Raw genomic sequence first — 22,465 nt, 5'->3', positions numbered from 1 at the left:
GAAAAATTCCAGAGTCTGGGCCAGAGCCTGGCCTCACCTTTGCCTCCTACTCCATGTTATGCTGCCCCTTTGTGGGAGCACAAGGAACTGTCCACATTACCCCCAAGTTTGGGACTAAAGATACCCAAAGGAGGGTGACAACCAAAGAAGGAGTGGGGAAACCAACAACTCAGTAATAGTTTCTGGAATTTACAGATATAAAAAAAAATAAATCTTCATGTCTTACATACTGTATGTTTTAAATAGCAGTGATTATTTATATGTAAATATATTTTAAAATAGTAGTAAATTTATTTCAAATTTCTGTACCCAAAATTCCATTTAAAAACCGCACAAAATATTCATAGTTCAAATTTCTCAAAACCTTGAACATCTGGGTTTTTCTGCATTGTTTTGTTTTTTAAAAATATTGTTTTGTTTGTTTGTTTGTTTTTATTCCCTTCCTCTCTCATCATAGGAACTCAATTCCAATCAGTTTTCTGAGTTTTCACCAGCTTCTAGGAATGTTTATGATTTTGGAAACAGTACGAGCATGAGCAGGACAGACATGGGCACAATAGTGGTTTAACCAGCACATTCCAATGATGGAAACCGAAGGCAGGGCATTTTCTGGTAGTCAGACCCTGTCCTACAGTAGAAAGCTTTAACTCTGTTTTGTATCATTATTCCTCATTAAACCAGTATTCCAACTACAAATCTCTAAGGCACATTAGATTTTTGGTGGAAAGTTTTTTTTTTTGTTTTGTTTTTTGTGGGTTTTGTTTTGTTTTGTTTTGAGAAAAGATTATCAGTGCTGGGATCCAGGAAATTAAAAAAAAGAAGAAAAATTCAAATTTAAAAGCGTTGGTCTGCTAACAAACTGGCCCTGAGACCTCTCATGAGTCCTTAAGCAGATCTAGCTCTCTCCTGTGCTCTCTGAGGGTTTTCCAATTCTGTGATAACTGAATCTGTGAGTCGGGAAAGGAGCGAACTGTTTGATGAGATAGAAGACCAACACAGCTTCACTTTCTCTGTTACACCTCACATGTCTCGAAAAATGCGTTATCCTGTTGGTAAACTCCACTGTGTAAGGTTCTCTACATCAGGGGCATGCCTTTCTTGGGGAACATTGGCGCTCCAGTGTGGAACTAAGAGTTTAAAGTCCGTCACCAATTCCTGTCACAGAACATTAGGATCTGTGTTGGCAGCTGTCGGATTTTAGATAGATATTTCTTTTTCTGCCCAGATCCTGGCTTGAATGACATTCCCTTTGAAGACCGCCCCTGAGCCATGGACTCTTAGTGCCCCAGGAAGCTGTCATTTCCCTTCTCTGGGAACGATTCCTTCCTTCCTCAAGCTCGTCCCACTTTTCTGGCCTGTCATGAGTTTAGAGACTCTTCTACTCGTGAAATGGTATCCTAGATAGCGCCGTCTCTATTTTAATCTACCTCGGTGATTAATGCCAAATGATGAGACGGAATTTGAACAAAGAGAAGGCACGCACAATTGCTCATATAGAAATTTTAGCAGAGGCAGAGCTAAATGTGCATTGGAGCATCCCATTTAGAAGATTCTGATGTGTAGAAGACAGTGTTGATTGGATTGTGAGGTTTATTTTAGTCCATTTCATGCTACATTGGTTTTGACTACGATGTCTTGATTTATTACTAGAATAAATAACAGTTGAGATAGTAGAATGGGTTTCAACTCTCATCTTGTAATTTGCTTCCGTATCTCCATGACAACACACTCTCTTCCTCCCTTCCTTTGACATTCACACACAGTCCTGTGCATGGCTGTACAGATGCTGCCGTCTGTCGAGTAATTCCACAAATCTCCATGCTTCAGTCCACCTACAGGAAGAAAAAGGCAAAATACATGGACCACTTTATAGCTGTGTGTCCCTATGATGTGGAGAAAAGCAACCAGACTGGGAGCTGAGACCTGGGGGTTCTAGCTTTCTTTCTGAATTAAGGTAGCAAAGGGAAGGCAAATGTCTTCATTCCGGGTCTGAAACCCATGTTTGTTACGTGGAAAGATTAGGCTGTCTGGCCTGGTTTCTTCCCTGCCAAGTCCGCTGATCTAGGACCGCCCCTGTCAACCCACTTGGACTGTGTTTACGGAGTGGCCACTAGAACTGTGGTCTGGGGGGCACATCTCCGAAAACCCATATATCAAGAAGCCTCTCTGTGTGAGAAGCTTCCTCTGTTTGTATAATTAGATGTCTCTCCAGGCTACAGTAGGAGCAAAAAGCAGATATAGGCAGCTAGTTCAATAAATGTCCCCAGTCTCTTTAAGAGTATTACAAAATGACCATATAATTTGTACAAATATATTGTCTGAGCCTCTCAGATTTCAAGGCCTCCAGGAAGATTAGTTTAAAAGCACGTCCTTGAATTAAGTAATACGCTGGCGTCAGCTGTGGATGCTTCCACTTGTCATCCCAGCCATCCACAGGCTGAGGCTGGAAGGATGCCGCAATGTCAAGGCCAGCCTCGGCTACGTAACAATAGCATCAAGAAAAGAAAGGGGTTAGCTTCAAATCATTTCCTGTTATACTGTGGTGACATAAATGGATCCCCCCCCCCTCAGTTGGGCACTAATTATTGAATAAAAGAAAAGAAATAAAAGGAAGGCCATATCGGCTCCTAGGTATGGTAGAGGGGGAGGCTTACTGTGGATAAAAGGGACAGCCTGAGGCAGGGAGAACTGGGAGAGTTCAGAGTGAACGTGATGGCGAGCAGGGCCACGAGACGAGAGATGGGGAGGGAAATCTAGGAGCATGAAGGGCAGATGAACAAGGGGCCAGGTAACCAAAATGCCTGGGTTATATAGGGAAGGGAAGGACTGCTGGGGGAAGGGCAGCCCAGCCCCCCGGGGTAGGGGTGGAGAAACTTAGGGTAGAGTGGTGTGCCAGCCAGACCCTGTAACAGTAGGTCTGCTTTGATATGTTAAATAGGTACCTCTGTTAGCCCTGGTTTGAGACCTAACAATTATGATATGGTATTTTTTTCCTCTTTTATAGGTGTGTGGCACCCATGCGCAAACACGCACGTTTGAAAATATAGGCTACTACAAGATTTGTTCATGCACAGTACTTAGGTGAAAGAGTTGCACAGCTGGCAGGCTACCACCGTGGGTTCTGCATATGGGCGCTTCAATTTTACATCAGTTCCCTGGGACACCTGACCTTCGTTTCCAAAGCCAGAACAAAGTGAAGAAAAGCTATATTCCTTGTGGTGACTTATACCAGTTCCTTAAACTGAACCATATCAGTGCAAGCCAAACACCAAGGAGGACAGTTTGTGGTGTTGGCTGGCAGAGGGCGTGGCTTTAGGACAGTCACCCACCCTCATTTTAACGTCACTGGCAGCTGTGCTCCTTTTTATCTGTTCTTTGTGCTGTGCATTTCCTGGGATTATATTCAATATTTTTGGAATTTAACTTTCAATTTTCAGGATGTATAGCTTGCATTAACCTTTCAGTCACCAGATCCAGCAGATTAGGAGATAAAGTCCCAAGGCATTCTATTTCAGGACTTAGCATTTTTGTTTTATCATTTAGAAATGCCATTTTAGCTGCAAGAGGCTTGGTTATTCTTCAGTGATTCCTCAACTTAATTGTATGGTGCGGTGACCTTTGCAAAACCAGCCCATTTGTCTCGTGTCCTAGCAGAAGGGTCTTAGGAGAACTCAGTTACATATATTCAGTCGTTTGCCATGAAGATCCAGTGCCCCCAAACAATGGCACAAATCACAAATAATAAATGAAAATAACAGTGAAAGATAAGTAGTAACAAAATCGTGACGTGTAGGAAAAGTAATAAAAGTCAAGATCAAAAAAGGTCACAGTAAGGTCACAAAAAAGGACGAAAACCACATGCCATAAAGGGCCATGGGGCTAACGTGTTTGAAGCCAGACACTGAGCTTTCTCCTGGCTCAAGTTAAGAGAAACATGCTTAGCATCATAGGTCTCATTGTGAGAGAGAAAGGAGAAGAAAGGAGTGGAGGTCTTTTAACATGTTAATAAAATTTAATTCTACTGGAAATAAAAATGTGCTTGCCTTGAAAGGACTGGTGAGATGGCTCAGCAATAAAGGGCGCTTGCCTGTAAGCCTGACGAAGCAAAAAGCCAACTCCTGCAAACGTCCACCGACATCCATACATGTGCTGTGAGCACACACACAGACATGCCACATATGACACATACATACCACACATACATCACACATATATACCAAACACACACACATCACATACCATACACACACACTCACCACATATAACACACACATACCACCCACAAACCACACACACTCACCACATATAACACACACATACCACATACACACACCACATATAACACACACATTCACCACAAATAACACACACATACCACATACACACCACACATACATACCACACACATACCACATAACCATATCCATGTAAAATGAATAATTAAATCAAATATATTTTGGATCACAATATTCTTTTTAAATCTTTTTTCCAATTTTACTAAAAGTAGATAATTTTCTCATATAAGATATCCTGATTACAGTCCCTCTTCCTCTGCTCCTCTCAGTTTCCCCTTCCTCTACACCTGCCCTCCCATCCAGATCCACTCCCTTTCTCTCTTTCATTAGAAAAGAACAGGTTTTGAGCCAGGTTGGTGGTCTAACCCTTTAGTCTCAGCAACTGGGAAGCGGAGACAGGTGGATCTCCATGAGGTCAGAGCCAGACTGGTCTATATGTGAGTTCCAGGACAGCCAGAGCTACATAGTAAGACTGAGTCTCAGGAAAGAAGAAGAAGGAAGAGGAGGAGCTTTTTAAGACATAACAACAAAACATAGCAAAATAAAATATAATCATCTAAAACAAAAATCGTCACATCAAAGTTGGACAAGATAAATTAACAAAAAGCAAAGAGCCCCAAGGAAAGGCACAAGAATCAGAGGCCCTCTTGTTCACACAGGAGCCATAAACATGCTGCACTGAAAGCTACACGTATGCGGAGGACTCTTACAGCCCTGAGCTTGCTGCTTCAGTCTCTGTGAGTTCCTATGAGCGTGGCTCAGCTGACCTAGAGGGCCTTGTTCTCCTGGGTCCTCCACACCCTCTGGCTCTTAAGAAGGTGTAGGGTTTGATGGAGATGACCCATTTAGGGCTGTGTGTTCCAAAGCTTCTCTCTCTCTCTCTCTCTCTCTCTCTCTCTCTCTCTCTCTCTCTCTCTCTCTCTCTCTCTCTTTGGTAGTTACTTTTCTCCATATTGGACATCTCTTCTCTCGGTTATTAGTATGTCTGCCACTTATCTACTTTTTGACAATCTATTGTAGCCCAGGAATCTAAAACAACAGATTGATTTAAATTGTAAAGAAAACCTACTAATTATCTAAAGAGACAGTGAAAACACCGTGTGAGGAGCTGAGTGACATACTTTACCAGGGAGCTCAGGGATTTGTGATTTATGTTTTTTATTTTTACACGTTTGTGTATGTGTACGTGTCCATGTGTGTGAGTGCAACTGAATGCCATAGCACAAGTGTGGAGGTCAAAGGGCAACCTCTGGTGTCAGTTCTCCCCATCCACCTTTTTTGAGACAGGGTTCTCTTGTTTGCTACATATGCCAAACCAGCTATCCCACAAGCTTCTAAGGACTCTCCTGTCTCTACCTTCTCTCTCGTAGCACGAGTGCCAAGGTTATAGATGCTTGCTGCTGTATCCAGCTTTAGGTGGGTTCCAGGGATTTGAAATCATGTCCTTATGCATGGAAAGCCTTTTACCCACTGACACATCTCCCCAGGCAGCCTCTTAAACTTTCATATAAACTCGTTTGTAGGATTTTATCTGATTCAAGATGACATTTTTGCTCTTTGGTACTATGAGTCTCCGTGAGTATAATCACTAAACAAAATGCAACAGCGTGTGTCTGATTTCTAACCAGGTTTTGTGTCCTCTAGAAGTTCATATATTAAAGGCCTGGTCTCCCCAGCTTGGTGCTACTGGGAGATAGTGGAACCCTTAAAACGTGGGGGCAAGTGAGAGGTGGGGACAACTGGGAGGTCCTCGGGTCATTAGAAAGGGTGGGTGGGACCTCAGTCCTTCATTTTCTTCTGTGAGCTACTTTATGCCTTAGTTAATTAAATATTTCTGTAAGGGCTCATGGAAGAGACCAGTTGGTGAAGCTGAAACCATTACAAGTTGGATCCCTAGAACTGACATTTAAAAAGCCAGATCTGGAGTTACACAGAATCTCAGTGCCGAGGAAACAGAGACAGGTAGATCCCTAGGGCTAGCTAGCCTGCTAGTCTAGCCTACTAGACAAGTTCAGGCCAATGGATGAACCTGTTTTTTAAAAAGGGGTGGGTGACACCACTTCTGAAGAATGACAGAGTGTGTGTGTCTATGTGTATGTGTGGGTATCTTTAAATCTACCATAAAGTTGAACAACTCTCCAAGCTATCTCTGGGCTCACAAATCAAGCACAGTGATGTTTTTGCAAACATTTTTCTCATGGTTTAGGCTTATGCTTCAGAAATTCTTGAGAGGGCCTGTGGCCAGGAAGTTACAGTAATATTTCTCTTTGGCTGAGCTTCTTGACCTAGTTTTCTAAATCTAGTTTGTGAATAATCGTTGGGAAAAAATGTGTCCTCAACAGCTGAATCTGTTCTAAAGAATCCACTTCACTCTTGCTTTAAACAACATACAAAATAAATATATTAAACTGAAATAAGTAGTCCCCCCAACTTTCCATGATGTTTTAGGAAGCTAGTAGAAAAATTTCACCTGTCCTATCAATGAGTTTATTTATTTGGGAAAACACTCCACTGCTGAGCCTCATTCCCTTCCCTCCTTTGTGTTCGGTCATTTCTGTAGACTGGACTCAAACTCACTCTGCAGTTCAGGCATATTTGGACTTGCATTCCCCTGCATCAACTTTCCAAGTTCTTGAGATTCGAGTCCTGAGCCACTAGGCCTGGCTTTGGCTACCTTTCCTATTTCCAATCTTTTTCCGTAGATGAACTCTTTCTTGTGGCCGCTACCAACTGTCCTCCCACTCTCTTTTCATGCTATTGTATGGAGTGCTGGTGACTGTCTGCCTTTTGTAACATGACTGTTACGGGGATTTTGATTATGTTGTGGTCCAATGTCCAATTGAATAGAGCCTTTGGTTCGAGAGGCGGGGTTCACATTCAGCTGGCTGGAATGGATCATAGAGTCCTTGGTGGACTCTGGACAAGAAAGAAGGCCCTTGGGAGAAGAGGTGGGGCCAGAGGTGGCTGGGCCTTTTCAAGCCAGGAAGAGAGTGGTTTTGCTGTTGCTTGTGATATCTCAGGTTTTTATCTTTAGTATTTGTCCACGGGTTTTATTCTTTAATAAACTTTAAATCACAATATATGGCAGTACTTTGCACAGAGTTTCTGAAACTCTTAAGTGAGAATGATACACAAATTAGATGTTATCAGAATGTATCTAGGAATTATATTGCATTAGTTACTTTATATATTATTGAACTGATTTGTTAAGTGTGTAAGTTCATCACAGAGCACCAGAGACTGAAGACTCCTTCCCTGGTCTCTATAGCTTTCATGTTTAGGGCAGATGAATACATACGCAAAAAGATATCAAAGACATAGATACATGAAACAGCAGCGGGACAAAGACCATGATCAGTGGACGCAGACATAGGAACGGTGGCTGAACAGAAGAACTGGATGTCCCTGCTTACACACTCTGGTTTGAGAGGAAAACTAACATCTTTATTCAGGGAGTCTTTTCAGTGGAGATGGACTGAAGTAAGTGACGGTGAGTAAGTGAAGAGAAAGCTGGCTGGCCTGAAAGAACGGAGGAGGAGCATTTAAGTTTGGGGCTTCTCTCAAGTTCATGCATGAATTTCAGAATCCATTATGAAGTGATGTGACCTAATGAATACAGAAAATTTTGTTTTTCTGGAAATTAAATTTTCTTGCTTAAAAGTTTTTCTTTTTATCCAAAGTTATGAAAAAGTATAAATAGTAAATAATACACATCGATATATAATTTAAATCACAATACATGGCAGTACTTTGCACAGAGTTTCTGAAACTCTTATGTGAAAATGATACACAAATTAGATGTTATTTCTCAATATATATATTGAAAGGGTTTCTCTGTAGCTTTAGAACCTGTCCTGGACCTAGCTCTTATAGACTAGGCTAGTCTCAAAAAGAAGTATATATTTTAACATTAAAATATTCGCCTTCTTGTGTGGTTAGAGGACTCAGTGGGGAAGATCAGGATTAGATTCCCAGCTACTACCATCTGTAACTCTAGTTCCAAGAGATTCAATACCCTCTCTGGCTTGTGCAAGTGTTGCACAGATATATGTGCAATTCCGATACCCCTACACATAGATTTAAAAATTAAAAAAATCATTAAGTATGCTTTCTCTAATGAAACATTGGAGAATATCAAATTAGGAGCAGAAAGTTTGGTTATAGATATCCATGGGTACCCTGGACCTGAATCTTCGTGTGTTCCATGGACCTGGATCTTCATGTGTACTCTAGACCTGGATCTTCCCATGTACACTGGACCTGGATCTTCTTTTGTACTCTGGACCTGTTTCTTCATGTGTACTCTGGACCTGTTTCTTCATGTGTACTCTTGACCTGGATCTTCTTTTGTACTCTTGACCTGGATCTTCCCATGTACACTGGACCTGGATCTTCATGTGTACTCTGGACCTGACTCTTCATGTGTACACTGGACCTGGATCTTCATGTGTACTCTAGACCTGGATCTTCCCATGTACACTGGACCTGGATCTTCATGTGTACACTGGACCTGGATCTTTTTTTGTACCTGAATCAGGATCTTTGGATGTACACTAGGCCTAGATCCTCATGTGTACACTGGACCTAGAATGTTCTCCCTTGTTTTGAAAGATTCCGTTTCCCAGGTAGCAAGAATGGCAAAAGAATAAGACTAGCCTTCAAGATATTGCTAAGAGACAGGCGAAACACAGAAATGGGTGCAGTGAATTTGGCCCAAGCCAGGACCTGATGCTGTTTCCAGGCGAAAGCACAGAGTTGTGAGCATCTGAATTGGGCTTGGAACACTTTTAATGAGGCTCCTTGGGCAAGGACTGAAATTCTGGTGTATGAGCAATAAATCAACACAGGTGCTCCCTGTGGAGGAATCCTATAATCATTGGAGATAAATGATGTCCAGATATGTGCCATCTATAACAATACGCCAGCTCACGATGGTGATAACTGCAGATTTGCTTGTTTGCCTCTTCCCCTCTGCGGCAAGGTAACGGTTAAGGCCTGTCTTCATTATGAATGTCACACACGCGTGCACGAACACACACACACACACACACACACACCGAGCACAACAAAGTACAACAAAGGATTTATGGAGTTAATTTCCCTCCTTTCGCACTACTACCTGGCCTCCACCACAGATGAAGCTGATTTTCTCTTATGAGAAAAATTAGGTCCTCAACAAGAAAAATCAAAATGAGTTATTCATAAACAATGAGTACAGAAGATATAAAAATCTATCAGCTCACAGAACCATTTGATTATTTTAATAACATCATGTTTAAATGCGGTTCCATATCTCATGTACTCTGAAGGTTTGTAGACCACTGAAGTTAGAGAAATGGCCTGGCTATGGCACCAGCATCCAGGACAGCCATGTAGCTGCTACTGAAGGAGACAGACAGACGTCTGGGAACTTTACAGGTAAACCCTGACCACATGGTAAAAAACATAAAATAATGGAAGTGGGTTAATTTAAGATTAATTAAGAGCTAGCTAGCAATACACTTAAGCTACTGGTCAAGCAGTGCTTTAAATACTATAGTTTCTGTGTAATTATTTCGGGTCCGAGCAGTCAGGAACAAATTCTATTTACCATGTTATCATGATGTTAACAATAAAGTTAAATATTATAATTTATTTTGTTTAATCTTAAATTATGTTTCATGTAAACAATATCTTAATTCTTCAGGAATTTGATATTTTCTATAATTCAGAGCTAAAAGAATCTTGAGAACAGCATTGAGGCTTACGATTAATCAGAAAAACAAATGAATACTCTGTAGTTTAAAAAAATGGTGTCACATGTGCCTCTTTGATGAGGTTCAAAAGTTGGGAGCAGAAATACTAAAGCCTCTACAGACAGCACTGACTGTGGAAATCAATTCTAAATGCACCTGTTCTTGCTGGATTTGCACCAGGACCCTGCCCACAGCCCACCCTGGGCACTGTGGGCTGTCTCTGGACTTCACCCAATGATCTTTCTACCCATTTTCAGTCTCCATCAATGTATCAGGCATCTCCTACATTCACCTTTGTTTGTTTAGTTGTGAGTTCCAATGGCAAAGACTCAGTCCGAGGGCTGATAGCCAAGGAGAGCTGAAGACAGGTGTGACGAGATGGTATATCAGGGATGGGGAAATGGCAGCCCTTCTATCCTCATTTATATACCTCATCTCTCTAGTTTTGATTTTGTCTTTAAAATATTCATGAAAGAACCCGGGTATGAGTAGTTGTAAAATGGGTCCTCATTTGTGGGCAATAGGTTCAGCACAGAAAAAAGAAAGTAAACTACCATATGCTTGATGTATTATGATGATGTTCATATTACATTTGTGAGTGTGTACATATAAATTTTTTCTGTTTTTATCTTTGTTTTCTTTTTTTGGTTTTGTTTGTTTGTAGGTTTTGTGTGTGTGTGTGTGTGTGTGTGTGTGTGTGTGTGTGTGTGTGTGTGTGTTTGTTTGTTTTGATACAAGGCCTCTATTATGCAGCTCTGGCTGTCCTGGAATTCGTTCTGTAGATCAGACTGGCCTGGATTTCACAGAGGTCCACCTGACTCTGCCTCTCTAGTGCTGGGATTAAAGGCATGAGCCACCACACCTGGTCTTATTCTGGTCTCCTTGAAGGAAAGAACTCAGCCAAGAGATATGAATTGTTTAGCTGTGGATTCTGAGGATTTTTTTTAAATCAAGATTTATGAAGCATGTGGCATATTCATGAGGAAAGGTAGCCCTGTTTCCTTTCCCAAATCACAGTGGATGGGTTTTCTCCATTAGTGTATTTTCTTTGCATGGGGCCAGTGAGATGGTGGCTCAGTAAAGGTACTTGCTCCCAAATCCAATGGCCTGAGTTTGGCTCCCAGAGCCTCACATAGTAAGTAGAAGGAGAGCACTGACACAAGCTGTCATGTGCTCTCTCTCTCTCTCTCTCTCTCTCTCTCTCTCTCTCTCTCTCTCTCTCACACACACACACACACACACATATGTAACATTTTCTTAAAATAGACTATTTCTTTTAATAATCTTTTAGAAAATCCTGCAAGGAGTGGCTGAAGCAAGTGATGTTATGATAATGCCAGTCTTCATTTGTACACATGTGGCAACTGGGCAGGTGCTCACACTTTAGCTTTTGACATTGCAAGAAGAGTCTAACTGTATTTTCTAGGATATATAGCCATCAGGGGATAGTGTGAAAATCAGGAGACACAGCTAACAAGAAACCCCCTCCGTTTCCTTGGTTTTCTCACATCTATGAACCTGTCCATCAGAAGGCACTGCTCCCAGGATAAATCCACACTTTCCTGGCTTATCTCATAGCCATCTACTTATTGAGTCAGGTCTTGTCTTTTATCATCGCTCATTTTCTTTCCTGGCTGGCTGCCTGTCTGTTTTTCCTTCTTACTATTTTGCAGTGCAAGGGAAGTGTTATTTTGGAATGCTAGGCAATATTCTACCACTGAGCTACATTCTGAGCCTATCTATGTATACATATTAGTCATGTGTACACCGGGGCTTTTGCTAATAGGGTTCCAGAGTACAGAGGTGTAAACATGACTAGGCTTATCACACTGAGTACTATTGACATGACAGCTCTTCCCAAGTTTTGTGCCTGCGGTACCATAGCAGCTCATCTGCAAAGAAGCTCGAGCACCTAGAACCAGGAGTCTGTTCTATGATATTCCTAATCGTAGGAATCTTTTAAAGTCTGGATTTCCTGAAGAATAGCTTATTATGGTGAGATATAGAGTTGTCTGATTTAACAAATGTACATATCCATCTTAAGGCTATATTTATGCTATAGAATCATCAGCTATCTGAAATTCAGATTCAATCTTATATCTCACAGACAACCTTAGTGGAGTCAGTTCTTACAGTAAAGTTAAACCAGTTGGGTGATCCTGGATGAATTCCTTCTAGGACTGAAGAATGAACGGTTCAGTGGTTAAGAAAATTTGATGTTCTTGGCAGAGAACTTGGGTTCAATACCCTGCACTAACATGGCAGCTCACGACTGTCTGTAACTCCAATCCTAGGTGATCTGATATAATCTTCTGGTCCCTAGAGGAACCAAGCATGTAAATTATAGGCATATACACAAGCAGGCAAAATAAACACAAAGTGATTCTTTAAAAAAAAACTTTTCTCTCCCCTCAGTTGTTGTGAACATCTTTTGGTAGCAAATGCAAAACACTTAGTATATGGTACAGTCCTCTCAGAATGCTCGCCTTATCACGATGGTAACAAATATTCCCTCCTGGGCTAGAAGGTGTACTTTTGTAGTGCATAGTTTGCCCAAAAATGCAGCTCTTGCCCTGGCACTTCTGTCGAGTCTAGTTTCCTGGCTTTTTAGCTCAGATAGTTCTTCTGGGTCTCCTGTTCCATTTCTTTCCCTTCTCCCATTGGAAACATGTCTTGTTCTTATGTTATGTAGAGTTAGACACTGCTTCTCTTAGTTTTTATAGGCCAAGGATCCCACAATGTGCAGAAGACAAAACTGAAGGCTCGCCTGTACAATTCTTTGAAACTACAGATGGGAATGACTGACATACACCAGGACTGCTCTAAAGATTTAAGGATATTTGCATTCAAGCTGGTGAAAGTAGTTATGACACTGGGTGATTTTCCTTTTGCGGAGTTGTCCACAGTTGAAAATAACTTAACCTATGTGAGTTCGGCATTAACCAGGGTGTAGGAACAGCTTCCGTCAGAACTATCTGCTGGTTGTGAGGGATACTTAGATTTTTCTTAGATGAAATTATGAAGCATAACAAGGATTTTGGAAAAAGCAGATAAGGAACAGTGGGAAGAACTTGCGGGGTCACTGGTCATCCAAGGCCATCCCTTGAGAGAAAGATGAAGTGTCCAGCAGAGAATACACCATCATTGGTCACGGTCACTGCAGGGCCTGAACACAGCCACTAGTCCAGTGAAGTCCCACCATTATCGGCAAGAGCAAGGCCAGTATGAGAATCCACGGCCATCTGAGACCGACTTTCTTTTCAACTCCATGACTACTTTGTATATCACTGGGTTGCTCAGATATTTTGAGAGGCCATCAATTGTAGAGAAGCCAGCATCAGGGCACTGTGCGGTTGCCACTGTATTCCTGGCACCTGGGTGTAGATCATGAACTAATGAACTGGTTTGACCTTTTGGATGAGTGGGAAATGGTTGCCTTCTGCATCATTATCAGACAGTGTTTCCCATACGCCTAATTGATTGTGGGGTTTTCCTCCAGCCCCTCGGGTGCCTCATGCTAGCTATCTAAAAGGGAAATACCTGCCTTCTGCAGAAAAAAACAAAACAGAGTTCGTAGACAGATGTCAGGAGTGCTTCTCCAAACCTGCCAAAAAATAAGTTCAGATAATTCTGATAAAATAAGTTCTGATAATTCCAGGAGTTACCCAATTAGCTTAGAAGGGCAAATGAGAGGCAATGGATCTGGGATCTTAGTGACCAATTCTGGCCCGTTTCACCTGTTACTATGAGTTATTTAGGTTCGTCAGTAACAGATTCCATTCAGGCCTGTGTGACAACTCTTGCTGCTATCTCTGGACACCCTGCAGAACACTCTGCATCTGAACGGTCCAATCACGGTTCTCCCTTCCTGTTCTAGCTCCCTATTCACATGGGATTTCCAGTCCTTTCACCACCTGTTTGAATGATGCCCAGGGGTGTCAGCAGTCAGGCTTCTGCATTTAACAAACATGTGGTCAGTGTCTAAGGTCTCTAGGGGGTGCTCTTTCTGTGAGCGACTTTTTTAATGCTGCGATTCTTGTTGTGACGAGCAGACAATTCTGGAGTCATTCACAATTCAGATTCGATGAGTCTGAGCTGGGAAAATAGGAGGCTTTGAGGGTGCGATGATGAGGAAGAGGATGACCACGGTGACGGTGATGATATTGATGGCAGCATAGACAACAACCACATTGACTCCTCTGCATTGTCTTGTAAAGCCACAGCAAAATACTGTTTCTTCACAGTATTGATAAAAATCTGACCGCTTCTTAAACACGACGGAGTATCTATCCAAAGAACTCGTGCAGTGAGCTCATTTAACGAATGTCCAGGCTCTGCACTAGACAATAGGGTTATGAAGGGTCATAATTTTTAAAAGACATGGCCTTGAGATGTCTGTAATCTAGCTGAGAAAGCAATAATTTAAGTAACTAAAAGAGTGATGAATGTCACAAGGGAAGTCAGCAACTAAGGAAATGAGCACTGGAGGCACCCAGCCTGGTGAGCGGCAAGGATGTGGCCTGGTAGGAGCAGCTATCCAGGCGAGTCATGGGGACTTCCATTGCTGAGCATTCGTTCTGAACAGTCACAATATGTGCGTTACTCTGTCAGCACAGAGCCCCATCCGCAGAGCCCGTTAACTGGCTCATAGATGAAAGAAATCAAGGTTGAAGAGGTGGAATATAGTAGGCTGGAGGCTCACGGCTAGTTTGAGGTGGTGCCTGACCCCAGCTTAGTGCAGCAAGGACAGTGAGGGAGATTAGGGACAAAGACTAAGTCAGAGTTTGTGGGACTCAGTGGGCCATAGTTAAGCCCCATAAAGAAGTGTTGACTGTGTGACCTGGGAGGAAGGTTTCCTTAGTTCCCTCTGCTCCTTTAGAGTTCAGTGCCTTCGTAAAACAAGAATGTGCGCTTGCTCGGTTACAGTTGAGGGAGGCTAAATTCTTTATATACAGCCAGAGTTATAAGGGTTTGATTAATTTTTTAAATTTTTTTATTTTTTATTTTTTTAGTTTATTATTATTATTTATTTATTTATTAAAGATTTCTGTCTCTTCCCCACCGCCGCCTCCCACATCCATCCCCCTCCCCCAATCAACTCCCCCTCTCTCATCAGCCCGAAAGAGCAGACCAGGTTCCCTGCCCTGTGGGAAGTCCAAGGACCTCCCACCTCCTTCCAGGTCTAGTAAGGTGAACATCCAAACAGCCTTGGCTCCCACAAAGCCAGTATGTGCAGTAGGATCAAAACCCAGTGCCATTGTTCTTGGCTTCTCAGCAGTTCTCATTGTCTGGTATGTTCAGCGAGACCGGTTTTATCCCAGGCTTTTTCAGACACAGGCCAGCTGGCCTTGGTGAGTTCCTGAAAGAACATCCCCATTGTCTCAGTGTGTGGGTCCTTGCTCGTGCTTTTTCTCCTTCTGCTCCTGATTTGGACCTTGGGGATTTCTCTGTATAACAGCCCTGAATGTCCTGAAATCTGCTTTGTAGACCAGGTTGGCTTTGAACTCACAGAGATCCATTTGTCTCTGCCTCCCGAGTGTTGGGTCTAAAGGCCTGTGCTACCAGTGCCCGACTGATGAAATTTCCTTAAAGAATAAGAGATTCATGAATCAGGCACCAACCCATCAAAAAATTTAGAAAGGCACTGAGCAGAGCTACTAGGTCAGACCTGCAGAAAAGTGGTGGAGGAAGGAGACTAATGGAGATCAGGTATGACCGAGTCATTTTCCTTATGAGGTTTATACAGACAGGACTTCATTATTATGCTGGCTTGACCGACTGGTTTCCGTCCTGTGCTAGCTGCACTATAGTCTCCACGTGCTCCTTATCTGCAAAGTTTGTTCCATAAACATCATCTACAAGCATCCGGAGTTCATAGACAACATTTTCCTCATCTTTGTACCTCGCCCACTAAACAGAGAGAAGGCTAAGTAGAGAAGAACCACTGTTGAGGTTCATGATACTGTGCAAACTCAGTCAGCCAAGTCCCCTTGAGCTCCTGCATTGAGGAGCCCTGGGAGTCTGGACAATGAGTTGGTTTTGTCTTTCTTTCTGATTGATTACAAGCTTGGATGCTCAAGCAGTTAACTGAGTATAAATAAACCACGATGGATGGAGCAGTTAAGGAACTGAGAGAAGCATAGGAAACAGGGAAGTGTCTTTACGAGTGGGCAGTTCCCTGTGGGAGACGGTAAGGTGGGCTAATTAGGCAGGTGGCTAATTCGATGTAGTTGAATGTGGTCAGTTTCACCTGGGATGGGAGGGGGATAGTAGTCAGGAAATTTGGGTGGAAACTAAAGCAACATCATGAGGGCAATAAACTAAAACGGTACGAAGGTGAGAGCATTTTAGATGGGTTAGTCATGTGTTTAAAATCTGGATTTTTTTTCTAATGTGTAAAAAATAGTAATACCTGCCTGCTCCTGGTTCACACACAAGATTTGCAACCTGACATACCTGCCAGTTGAGTCATTTGGCTAATGTGTGATTTGTCTTCTTACCTATGATTAAACTAGGCTCATTTTTCTTTCCTTAAATACTCCCCAGTCTAGGAATCTTGACCAATTGGATAATTTGATTTATTTAGCTGCTTTTGTAAGAGTGGTATTGTTGTGTAATGGCTTGAAGGCGTTGTCAGCTGTGAGCTCGCATGCTCCTTTAAGAAACTCCATCTTGTGCTCAATCATGCCACAAAGACATGTGCTCAGCTATGTTCATAGCAGCATTGTTTGTCATAGCCAAAAACTGGAAACAACCTAAATGCCCTTCGACTGAAGAATGGATAAGGAAAATGTGGTATATTTACACAATGGAGTACTACACAGCAGAAAACAATAATAACATCTTGAATTTTACAGGAAAATGGATGGAGCTAGAAAACATCATATTGAGTGACGCAACCCGGATACAAAAAGACAATTATCACATGTATTCACTCATAAGTGGTTTTAAAACATAAAGCAAAGAAAACCAGCCTACAAATCATAATCCTAGAGAACCTAGATAAAAATGAGGACCCTAAGAGAGACATATATCTATCTAATCTACATGGGAAGTAGAAAAAGACAAGATCTCCTGAGTACATTGGGAGCATGGGGACCTTGGAAGAGGGTTGAAGGAGAGGGAAGAGGGAGGGAGGGGAGCAGAGAAAAATGTAGAGCTCAATAATAATAGTAATATTAATAATAAAGCTAAAATACTACTAGATAAATAACACGGGTTTGTGATCTTTAAAGGTGTTTTTCTGTTTTACTTAGTGGAAGGCTTAGGAGAATCTTCCGAGTTTCTGAGTATCAAGAGTTCATTATTTTGTTGCCAAAAGGTGTTCCATAGAGATAATCTCTTGGATTCTGTATATGAATAAAGTTACAACAAACAACTATATAAAAAAGAAGCCCCATCTTGTTGTAGAGACAGGAAAAGAGGTGAGGATGAAGCATGATCAGATGCCCCTGGTAGGGGCTGGCACCTGGCTGATGCCTGAGGAGCTTGCCAAGACTGTGCAGAACACCATAGCCAATGAATGTGCCCCACTGTATTTGTGGATGACTGAAAGGAGCCAAAGAAAGGACTAGTCAGAGTAGGTAGAAGCCAGGAGCCTTGAACAAGAGGGCTGTTGTTGACTTGCCAAAAGAGTTATCTAGATAACCGGGACCTTCTGAGTCACTTCCATCCTAAACCCGATGCCCTTGAAAGACTGGTTGCTTCAGAGTGTCATCTTTCATTCCCTTCTTTCCTCAACTACCTTTGCAGCTGAGAATTTCATGCAGAAGAATTCAGTCCTACCAACTGAGAGCAGGCATGGTGGCACAGGAAATATTGAATGCCCTTTGTTATGGAAACACGTATCATACTACCAAGTTCTAGTGATACATTAGTGTCAACCTATATAGGATACTGGATATAAGAAAACCAGTAGCCCCATGTATAGAAGTGGATTGCCACATATTGACATATAGTTGGTATTGAAATCAAAATCTAGCTTCAAAACCCCTATTTATTCCAAGAACTACTTCTGAAATTTTAATTCTGATTCACAGTATTTTTTTAAAATTTTTTCCTTCAGTCCCCTGAAAGTACATACTCATTAAATTCCAAAAACTTCAGAACTGTACTTTTTAAGCTGATGTTATTCACAAATAATAAAAAAAAGCCATTTCAACAAAAACTTAGAAATAAATCATAGTGCAACCTAAATTAGGTGTCATTTGGGAGGTTTTCTTGGGTCCCATGCTTTCATCTGAAACTCAGATCTGAAGGTAGAATGAGATTTGTGCATGGGTTCTCAGGTCCTGCTACATCACCTGGAATGCATCCCTGCCTGTGCAACAAAGCCACAGGCACTTTGTTCCAGTCCAGTGACTACAGGAGACAGAAGTCATCCAGTTGCCTTGGCAACAGGACTAGCTAGTGAGAGCCAACAGCACTCTGGAAGACTGGAGGAAAAGGGTCCAGATAAGGAACAGCCTGTATTTCTGTTTCTTTCCTATTCTCTTATCATCTACATAACTCATTTCTTAACTTTCCTTTGCCTCTGTTTTGGGTGTAATTAAAATTTTCAACTCGGTCAGCACTGTAAAAACAGGATCCCTTTTGTTTATTGAACAGCTGATAACAAACTTGACTTCCATCCCTTCCTCATCTTCCCAGCCTAGCTGGAGAGGAAGCGGAAGCTAATCTCACCCAGTCTCATCTGATCCTGATGTAAATCTTAGACTTGGCTAAAAGCATCTGCCCTCCTGCTCAGTGTGTTCTTTTTTCCCCCAAGCAGCTGCTACTGCTGTTTGATAGAGCGTGTTAAAGAGGTTGGTGTGCTAACCAGGAGGTTGTAGAGCATGCCTTTCATCCCAGTATGGGAGGCAGAGGCAGGCACATCTCTGAGTTTGAGGCCAGCCTATTCTACAGGGTGAGTCCAGGAAAGTCAAGGCTACACAGAGAAACCCTGTAGTTGGAAAACAAGCAAATAAACAAAACAAAACAAATTTTAAAAGAACTTATTGTGCTCTGCTTTCCTGCACTTGCTCTGTCCTCCCCACCCCCACCTTTGGGTCACACCATCAGCAAGGTAACAACAGAGTTGGTGGGCAGGGGCCATCTATGCACGCGGGTAACAGCAGTCACGGGATTAAGAAGCCTTGCTGTGTTACTCTTCTGCTGGTCCTCACGCGGGCACCACTCTGTGGCTGCTTCCTGGCACTATGGTGTAATTTTACTCTACAGCAAAGAGATAATAGTTAGGCACGAGAAGTAGCCCAGACATTAGACCAGAGTGGCTCTGTTTTCCATGGTTGCTGCAGATTATATTCGGAGTGTCTCCCGAGGGTCCATGTATTAGGTTCAGTTACTGCCTCTGACGCTCTTGACAGGAACCTGTCAGAGTTAGGGTCTAGAGGCAGGAATTGTACTCTTGGACGGGATTAGGACCTCAGCATTCTTCCTTCCTTTTCTCTCCCTTTTCCTCTCTGTCTCCCTTCCACCCATTTCCTCCCCCTCTTCTTCCTCTAGCCTACCTCTCTCTTTTTCTTTCGCTATCTCTCTCCCCATTCCCCATTCTCTCTTTACTTCCTACCATGACAGACTATTCCCCCACAGGTTCAAGCCTCTGAAACTATAAACCCAAACAAGAGGAAATCTCTTTTAAGTGCTAGATCTCAAGCGTGTTTTGTCACAGTGATAGAAACGGAATGAAGATTTCAGTCAATATAGCATGTAGAAGTTTCATTGGCAGAGTTCAGCCTTAGCACTACTGATCATCCCTAAACACTCCTGGGGTGAGCACCCTCCTCTGTAACTCAAGACAGCAGAATATGTTGTTTCTCTTTGAACTGGGCAACCCCATTGTGCAGAGAGATCACACAGACTAGATGCTTCTGTTACCCAAGTGAGGTCAGCTGGAAGATGGGAGCCCACACTGGGCATCTGGGTAATCACCAAAGCAGTCAGAAAACTGTGTAGTTAAAAAACTTACGTGCTTACTCTCACAATCCTCACAGATCTCTGATGTATTCCTCATATCATAGTTTTGTCCCTTAAAAGTTGAGGGGGGGAATTAAAACTTTACAAAGCATGCCAATTAAGGCTGAATTACAAACTATGCTGGGGACTGGACCAGAGCCCAGTGGGGGAGAGAGAAGAGCAGCAGCATCTGGCCCCCGCACTTAGAGCCAGAACTTCACAAAATAGGGGAAACCTTTTCTCTGCTGAGTTTGGATTTGACTCCAAAAGGTTGCTATGGCTACTCCTATCACTATAGCTACAGGATTAACTGTAGCCTCGGACCTGGGATACTGGAGATAATAGGAAATAAAGGGATGTTATCTACTTTTCTTAATTACAAGATTTTCTCACTACTTTTCAGCTACAATGTAGTCTCCTCTCTCTCCTTCCCAACCTCCCTCCCTCTCTCTCTCTTTTCCTTCCTCTCCTTTCCTCCCACTCTTCCTCCTTCCCTTCCTCCCTCTCTCCACCTCAGGTTCTCAAGCTCAATTTAGGGGAAATGAAGGAAAATTGGGACATGCTTCACTAACCCACCTGCCAGTGCATGTTTCCTTCTTCAGATCTTCAAATGTTTCAGGCACCCACGCTGTGTAGTTGCCCTGGTTTCATTCTATCTGTTGCATAGTTTTGTTCAGTGAGACCACATGTGATGTGGGAGTCCCCTCCGTGTGCTGTGGTTACCATTGATGAATAAAGAAACTGCCTTGGCCTGTTGATAGGAAAGAACTTAGGTAGGCGGAGGGACTGGACTGAATGCTGGGAGAAGGAAGGGTACAGTCAGAGAGACGCCATGGATGTGCCTGAGACAATGCTGGGAATTTTACCTGGTAAGCCACAGCCATGTGGCAATACACAGATTAATAGAAACGGGTTAAATTAAGATGTAAGAATTAGCCAATAAGAAACTAGAGCTAATGGGCCATGCAGTGATATAATTAATAGAGTTTCTGTGTGGTTATTTGGGGGCTAAGCTAGCCAGGCAGCCGGGACAAACAAGTGGATCCTCTCCTTGCTACACACATGAGCACACAGGCCTACTGCATCGTATCTAGAAGCACAGATTCTGAAAACTCTTTACCTGACCACATTTTTCCATCTCTTCTGTTTTGTTTTTAACACATGTTGTAAATGGAGACATTGACATCATTTTATAGGATAAGACAACAGCTGGCTCTACAGTATCTCCCCCAGTATCTCTTCTGTAAAATGGAGTAGTGCCTTTCACACAGTAGTTACAAAGTTTGAATTATGTAACGTGCTATTTTAATAGCAAAGGCTCCTTCCAGGTTGGGAAGAAAGGTGCATTGAGACAGATTTCAGCTCATTGGGTCCTTTGATAATGCTGGCCCCCAGAGGAAAGGGAAACTGGAATAGGAGCTCTAACAACAATTTACAGAATAAAGGAATTCCTTACATGGACAGACTTCAGAGGGAAGGCAATCTCTGAGCTTAGAAGGGGAGGGTCTCTTAGTTTAGCAGATCAGTAATGGTATAGATAAAATATAGGGCAGTGATTTAGAAAGTTAATACTGTTGTCCCACCCTTCCTAAGGGCTGCTACATGCTAGGAGTTTAGCACTTTACAGAAGGTACTAGATAGGACTTAGGTGTGACTGGTCCCTTCTACAGGGCAACCTCTGTGATCTAGCACTTGTAAGATGTGGCCTGTTTAGGTATTTAAAATACAAATGCAGCAATCTGTAAAAGAATAGATAAAAAAATTAAGAGCTTGCATATAAAAAACAGCAAAATATGAAATGAACAGAATGTCAAGTTTATACAAACACACAAGTTCATTAAAATACAATGAAACGTATCTGAAAGTTAAACAATAGAAACTTTAAGTTTCTTCCATTATTGCTACTTTTTTCATAAAAAATAAGCTATAATTTCTTTGAAACTTCCTTTAAATATGAGTTTACATTGTTAGATAGATTTCTTATTTCTTCTGAAGAGTTTTGAAAAAATGTAAATATCATTCAGTTCTAAGACATTGAAGACCTCAGAATTCCATGCTAAAAACACTCTTCCCACTCAGAGAAGCCCTTAAATTGGGCACTGAGTACAGAAGTTGGAGGTGTAGTCAATGCTAAACTTCCCATGAGCGAGGCAGATAAGTAAGATCCAAGGGTCTGTAATTGTTAGTATACCAGATATTCAGAGAGAGTTGATTTCAAGAAAACACAGGTTGCTCAGTGATTCACCAAACACAGAGCAGGAGTCAAGGGCTCCAAGCCCGAGAGAGCCATGGTTGTTATAAATATGGTGAGAGAGAGACCCGGGTGACTCCCATGGCAGATGGATCCAAATCGTAGCAGATGAGGGGCAAACACCCCATACAGAGTTTGAGTGTGGAGTTTATTGAGGGGAGGGTTAATGGGAGGGGATGGAGAGACAGAGAAAGAGGGGGGTGGGCTTGATTCTTCAGAAGAAAAGTGGG

General features: G+C 42.3%; 1 protein-coding gene and 1 long non-coding RNA gene across 2 annotated transcripts in view; one reads left to right on the top strand and one right to left on the bottom strand.

Annotated features, from left to right (window-relative positions):
• Psd3 (pleckstrin and Sec7 domain containing 3) overlaps positions 1–22,465 on the top strand; it is a 528,693-nt gene that overhangs the window by 98,111 nt on the left and 408,117 nt on the right. The window lies entirely within an intron of this gene.
• On the bottom strand, positions 1,737–20,579 carry LOC126513759 (uncharacterized). Its single transcript, XR_007595428.1, has 3 exons — positions 20,561–20,579; positions 19,998–20,057; positions 1,737–1,832 (listed from the first exon to the last, which is right to left on the bottom strand). It is a non-coding gene; the product is annotated as an uncharacterized lncRNA (long non-coding RNA).

The sequence above is a fragment of the Alexandromys fortis genome, unplaced genomic scaffold (genome assembly GCF_014885135.2).
Source record: "Alexandromys fortis isolate MF-2015 unplaced genomic scaffold, M_Fortis_MF-2015_v1.1 scaffold_110, whole genome shotgun sequence".
In the NCBI taxonomy this organism is placed as follows: Eukaryota; Metazoa; Chordata; class Mammalia; order Rodentia; family Cricetidae; genus Alexandromys; species Alexandromys fortis.
The sequence above is the reverse complement of the archived record's forward strand: the minus strand, read 5'-3'. Positions and strand labels throughout refer to the sequence as shown.